Raw genomic sequence first — 6,128 nt, 5'->3', positions numbered from 1 at the left:
GAACTAAACAAAATTTTTGCATTGCTAGACGTTCTTTTGCTTCCATTTCTGCTTTGGAAATATTCTAATAAGGATGCAGTGATTCAGAGTGCATATAATTTTATCATTTTATAGACAAAAAAAGCCCTCAAACACCTATTTCCCATTAAAAAAGCATTCAGATATTGTGCAAGAAAAATAGCTTTTTTGGTTGCCTTGTTTCCCCAGTACTTATAATCCTAGATGTATGTATCAGGAAAACTGTTAAGGATAGTCTGTCAAGAGTATTAAAGTCATCATGACTGTATTGCAGAAGAGCAGAAAAAGACCTTCTCCCATCCTAGCTCCTTCCATTTACAGAATTGTTTTTAATGACATTGGCAAAGGGAATGTAGCTAATACAATGATATCTCAATGAATTGACAAATACTGATGAGCCCTTTTAAATTCTAGCAATTCTCTAGTCAAATGTTACTACAGAATCACAGACATTAGACTATCTTCTGTATTTGTTAAAAGTCTCTTTCAATGGCTTAACTTGGTGCCATTTTCTATTCCTTTTACAGATGTTGTCATGAAAAGGAAAAAGCAAAACATCTGAGTCTTAGATATTGGTAAATTGTTGATAACAATGTGCAATTTGTACTTCATTAATATTTGAAATTTTGATGGAGTATGTGTGCCATGCCTACATCTCTAGCATCCCATTTCAGTGGAAAGCAGAAAAAACACTGCTGGAAACAGTAAGTTATAAGCTTGACATGGCTTTTGTGGTACCATGTTCTACAAGTCACTAGACTACATGATTATACGCATTCTCCAGATCCCTAAAATCTCAGTTCAGTGTCTGTTAGGAAAACTGAACATTTTTAAGCAACTTCAGCTATACATCAGTATTCCTTACAGTACAAAACTAGGAAGTTTAACAAGTTTAGTCCCTGATATGGCAATCAAATGCAGTGTTTAAAGTTTTCTAAGCTCTGTATTTCAGTGCAAGAGGTCTTCTGCTTCAGTGTGGCCATTTAAACACTGTTACAGAATCAGGCCTTTGGTGATTAAAATTCTTCTAATTTTTGAGGGTCTATTTATGGTCAGTTTACACCTACTTATTCTTGTGCCAGATTTTGGATAAAGTGTATTTCTCCTATGCTCCTTTTTTTTCTCTTGATGAATTAAAAGCCTCTATGGAGCTCAAGCAAAGAGAAGTGGTATATATGCTCATTCAAAGCACAGAATTATGCATAGCATAATGTCATGCCATTTTCTGTTCTTACTGCAGTCAGTGTCACTGGCCTGAAATACCACAATATTTCATCTTGGATATTCAGTGAATGTTTGTCATTTACAGTGCATAGCATTCTTTTTTTGTCCTTTCAGGTTTCAGTTTTCTTGGATTAAAAGGCAAGTCTTTCACTCCTTTTTTAAGGGACATTGAGAATACATTTTTTTTCTTTCCTCTACAGTATTATGGACAGTACACTAGAAAGTCCACAGCCATCTTTTGATATTCCCCCATCTCAACTGAAAAGAGTTCAAGTGAAGTATTATGAGAGGGATCTGCACTACTCAATCTTCTTGCATTATTATCTCATAATTACTTATTGGTTATATATACAGCATAATATACGTAATATACAGCAAATTCCTCCTTCTGTCCTAGTCAGTGAACTCAAAGTCAATACTAGGCTGGAGCTGCTAATAAAGGGTGGCTCATCTATTACTGTCAGTTCAGACCTTGAATTTTATATGATTATTTTAATCCTATTTCTTTTTCTTTATTCCTTAGTCATCTTTCTGTCAAATAGTCTAACTATTCAGTACTTATGACACCTTTCAACTTTGTGTCAATGGTAAAATTTCTTAACATACTTTTGCTACTTTTACAAACTTTGATAATGAATTTATTAAATAGTCATCATCCTACATCAGATCATTAAGAAAATGGTCTGTTAATTTCTCTTGACACATTACTCAGCTTTCAATACAGCCAGCTGACTTCTGTATCCTCTCTTCAAAGTCCCAGATGAGCCTCAATTCTCCAGTCTAATTTCCAAACTTTCCAGTACGCAGTGCTTGAGATTCAGAGAAAATACAATTTTAGGCATATAAAATATTACAAATTATACTTTTTTCCAGGAAAAGAAATTACCAGGATGCTGGTCTGCTATGAAATATCCCTGGTGAATACTTTGTATTATCATTCTTTGTCTTAAAATCAGCATTTGCATGATAGCACCGTTGTTTAAATGGTAGTATTTAAAACACTCACTAGTGAAACTATGGTTTAACTGTTAGTTCGTTAAGTAGCACAGCATAGAAAACACCTAGATCCTCTTTCATTAGTCTCAGGCCCATTCCTTCTCATCCCCTCCCCATTTAAGCCAAAAGGAATCATTTGACAAACTCCCAAAGAACATTAACAAGGACTGACTTTTGGGCAGCCTTGCTAGAAACCAATAATGACTTTTAATCTGACTTTTTAATCTCTGTTCCTTTCATCCATTCCAGGACATTGACTTCCAATATCTTCTTATTCTTCTAACCTCCAGTGAATTTGTTTCTGCACCTTCTTCCTCCTGCATGTTTTTTAGCTTCTCATTATTCTACTCTTGCAATAGTGAATGATCTGAAGTGACGACTGAGAAAGGAATTGTGACACACTTTAGAAGTGCAAGAAGAATCTTATTCTTGAGTATATGTCAAGCATGTGACTTGGTGAGCCTCTTAAACACTTCCAGGCATGGTGACTCCACCACCTTCCTGAGCAATCTATTCCCGTGCCTGACCACCCTAAAAAGTTTCTCCTAGCATCTTGTCTCATTTTATGGGCATTCCCTCTAGTCCTCTCCCTGCAAGCATAGCAGGAAAGACCATTCTCCACCTCTCTACAAACCCTTTTCAGGTAGTTGTAGAAAGCAATGAGGTCACCCCTGAGCCACCTCTTCTCAAGTCTAAACAAACCCAACTCCCTCAGCCATTCCTCATCCAACATGTTTTCTAGACCTTTTATGAGCCTCCTTGCTCTTCGCTGGACTCTCTCCAGTGCCTCGCTGTCCTTTTTAAAGTGAGGGGCCCAAAACTGAACTCAGTACTTGAGGTGTGGCCTCACCAATGCTGAGTAGTCCTGCTGGCCACACTATCCTTGATAGGCCATGATGTCACTGGCCTTTTTGACCACCTGTGCACACTGTTGGCTCACCAAGCACTCCCATGTCCCTTTCTGACAAACAGCACTCAAGTCACTCTTCCTCCAGCCTGTAGCACTGCATGAGGTGGTTTTGTACCAAGTGCAGGACCCAGCACTACACCTTATTGAACGTCATGCAGTTCTCCTCAGCCCATTGATCTAGTCCAGGTTTCCCTGTAAAGCTTTTCTACCCTCAGGCAAATCAACTCCTCCACCCAATTTAGTGTCGTCTCCAAATTTACTGAGGGTGCACTCAATCCCCTTTGTCCAGACCATCAATAAAGATGTTAAATAGGTCTGGCCCCAATACTGAGCCCCGGGGAACACAACTAGTGAGCAGCTGCCAATTGGATTTAGCTCCATTTACCACAGCCTTCTGGGCCCAACCATCCAGCCAGTTTTTTACTCATTGAAGGGTGCCCACTCATCCAAGCCATGAGCAGCCAGTTTTTCTACAAGTTTGCTGTGGGAGACAGTGTCAAATGCCTTGCTGAAGTTCAGACAGACCACATCCACAGCCTTCCCTTCATCCAATAAGGGGGTCACTTTGTCGTAGGAGGAGATCAGGTTGGTCAGCCAGGAACTTCCTTTCATAAATCCATGTTGGTTGGACTTGATGCCCTGGTTGTGCATGTGCCATGTGATGACACTGAGGATAATATCCTTATTGACCTTGCCTGGAACTGAGGTTAGGCTTACAGGCCTATAGTTCCCTGGATCCTCCTTCTGACTCTTCTTATAGATGGGCGTCACATTTGCTAACTTCCAATTAGCTGGAACTTCTCCAGTTGTCCAGGACTGCTGGTAGATGATTGTAAGTGGTTTAAGGAGTTCTTTTGACAGTTCCCTCATTACCCTGGGGTGGATCTCATTAGGGACCATGGACTTGTGAGTGTCCAATTGGCATAGCAAGTCATTAACCATCTCCTCCTGGATTACAGGGGCTTCATTCATCTTCCCATCACCAACTTTCAGCTCTAGGAGCTGGGCATGCTGAGGACAACTGGTCTTGACATTAAGCACAGAGGCAAAGGAGGCATTAAGTACCTCTGCCTTATCCACATTCCCTGTCACTTCACTACCTTCTGCATTTACAACTGGTGGACAGCCTCCTTGACCCTCCTTTTGTGCCCAATGTATTTATAAAAATCCTTTTTAGTTGTCTTTGACTTTAACAGCCAAATTAAGTTCCAGCTGTGCTTTGGCCCTCCTAATCTTCTCCCTACATGATCTCTTAGCATCCTTGTAGTCTTTCCAACTTCCCTGACCCTCCTTCCAGAGATGATAGATTATCTAGTTTTTCCCAAACTCCTTCGAAGATTTTCTGTTTAACCAGGTTGGTCTTTTTCCTCAATGACTTGACTTCCTACGCATAGGGACAGCCTGGTCCTAAACATTTAGCAATTCTGTTTTAAAACACTCCCAGCATTCCTGAACTCCTTTACCCTTCAGGACTGACTCCAAAGGGACTTCAATAATCAATGTCCTAAACAAGTCACAGTCTGCCTGCTGGAAGTCCAAGGTGGAAGTTCTGCTGCTGGCTCTCATTACATCACCCACTATTGAAAACTTTATTATTTCATGTTCACTATGTCCAAGGTGTCCACCAACCACCACATCCCCCACCAATCCTTTGTCTTCAAACACCAGGTCTAGCAGGGCAACTGCTCTCGTTGGGTTTATTTACCCATTGTGTTAAGAAGTTGTCTTCCACGCACTTCAGGCGCCTCCTAGATGGATTTCTCTCTGCTGTGTTGTATTTCCAACAGACATATGGCAAGCCGAAGTAGCCCATAAGTACAAGGGCCAGTCAACATGAGACTTCTTCCAGCTGTTTGTAGAAAATCTCATCTGACTCTTTGTCCTGGTTGGGTGGTCTATAGCAGACTCCCACCATGACATCTGCCCTGTTGACTTTCCCCCAGTCTTAACCCACATGCTCGCAACTTTGTTATGCTCACCAGTGTCAATTTGAGTACAGTCAAGGTACTCCCTAACATAATGTTGATCTTTCTCATATTCACTGTACTTGCATCCTTCAAGATGTGGCCACACATAATGCATTAGTGTTACCTTAATTTAAAGCACGATTCACGTTTTAACTCAAATCATAACTATTTAGTTATTTGTTATCTGAGGGAATTTATTTCTTTAAAAATAAAAATAATACCCTCTTTTATTTTTGATTGGGCTCTCTCTGATTCTCCATGCACTCTCATATTCATCCTAAAGCTTCCAATTTGCAAGGCTTCCTAATATGAAGATTGAAGAATGCTAAAGATATTATGAGAACATTGAAACACTTTCCCAGGTTCCTGTAAGAGAGACTGATCATAGAAAACTTTGCAAGAAACTAGAACTCCAAAGTTTGAAGCCATATAACATAGCTGAATGGAATGACTGGAGTAAGACAAATATGTGACAAGTCTGATGGATATATTTTTCTCAGAATATAGGGGAATGCAATCTGATGGGGAAAGGTTAGGGGAAGTATCACCTTTAATTAGAGAATTAAGAGTTAATTTACTAAATTATACCTAAGAATTTATTCAGAAAAGTCAGGGGGGAAAAAAAGTAGAATAACACATAATATTGCTTGCACCAGAAGACTGTTTCTAATCATATTCCCTTGATCGGGAGTTATTGAGACAGTATGATAATTTAGAACTACATGTAAAAAGAAGATACTCTGCTCTAGACCCAATACAGTACAAAGGGTCTAACTGGTCTACTATTGATCTAGGGAGTTTAATTCAGTCCTACCTCAGATATCCCTGATGAATACATATTAATCTACTGATTTATTACCTCTGTAATAATCTTCACATCATCCAGTGAATTAATCAGGAGATGAATTAAATATTTTAATAGCATATGTCTAGTAAAGGTAGAATGATTTCCCCTTCTAATTATAATATCTAATTTTCTTCTTACTATTCTTCAGCAGCTGTACTGTTGGTCA

The 6,128-nt window shown here is 39.3% G+C and overlaps 1 pseudogene; it reads right to left on the bottom strand.

Annotated features, from left to right (window-relative positions):
* LOC103797720 overlaps positions 1-4,961 on the bottom strand; it is a 17,532-nt pseudogene extending 12,571 nt beyond the window's left edge.
* Positions 4,962-6,128: the final 1,167 nt, after the last annotated feature.

Source organism: Acanthisitta chloris, unplaced genomic scaffold (genome assembly GCF_000695815.1).
Source record: "Acanthisitta chloris isolate BGI_N310 unplaced genomic scaffold, ASM69581v1 scaffold632, whole genome shotgun sequence".
Taxonomy (NCBI): domain Eukaryota; kingdom Metazoa; phylum Chordata; class Aves; order Passeriformes; family Acanthisittidae; genus Acanthisitta; species Acanthisitta chloris.
The sequence above is the reverse complement of the archived record's forward strand: the minus strand, read 5'-3'. Positions and strand labels throughout refer to the sequence as shown.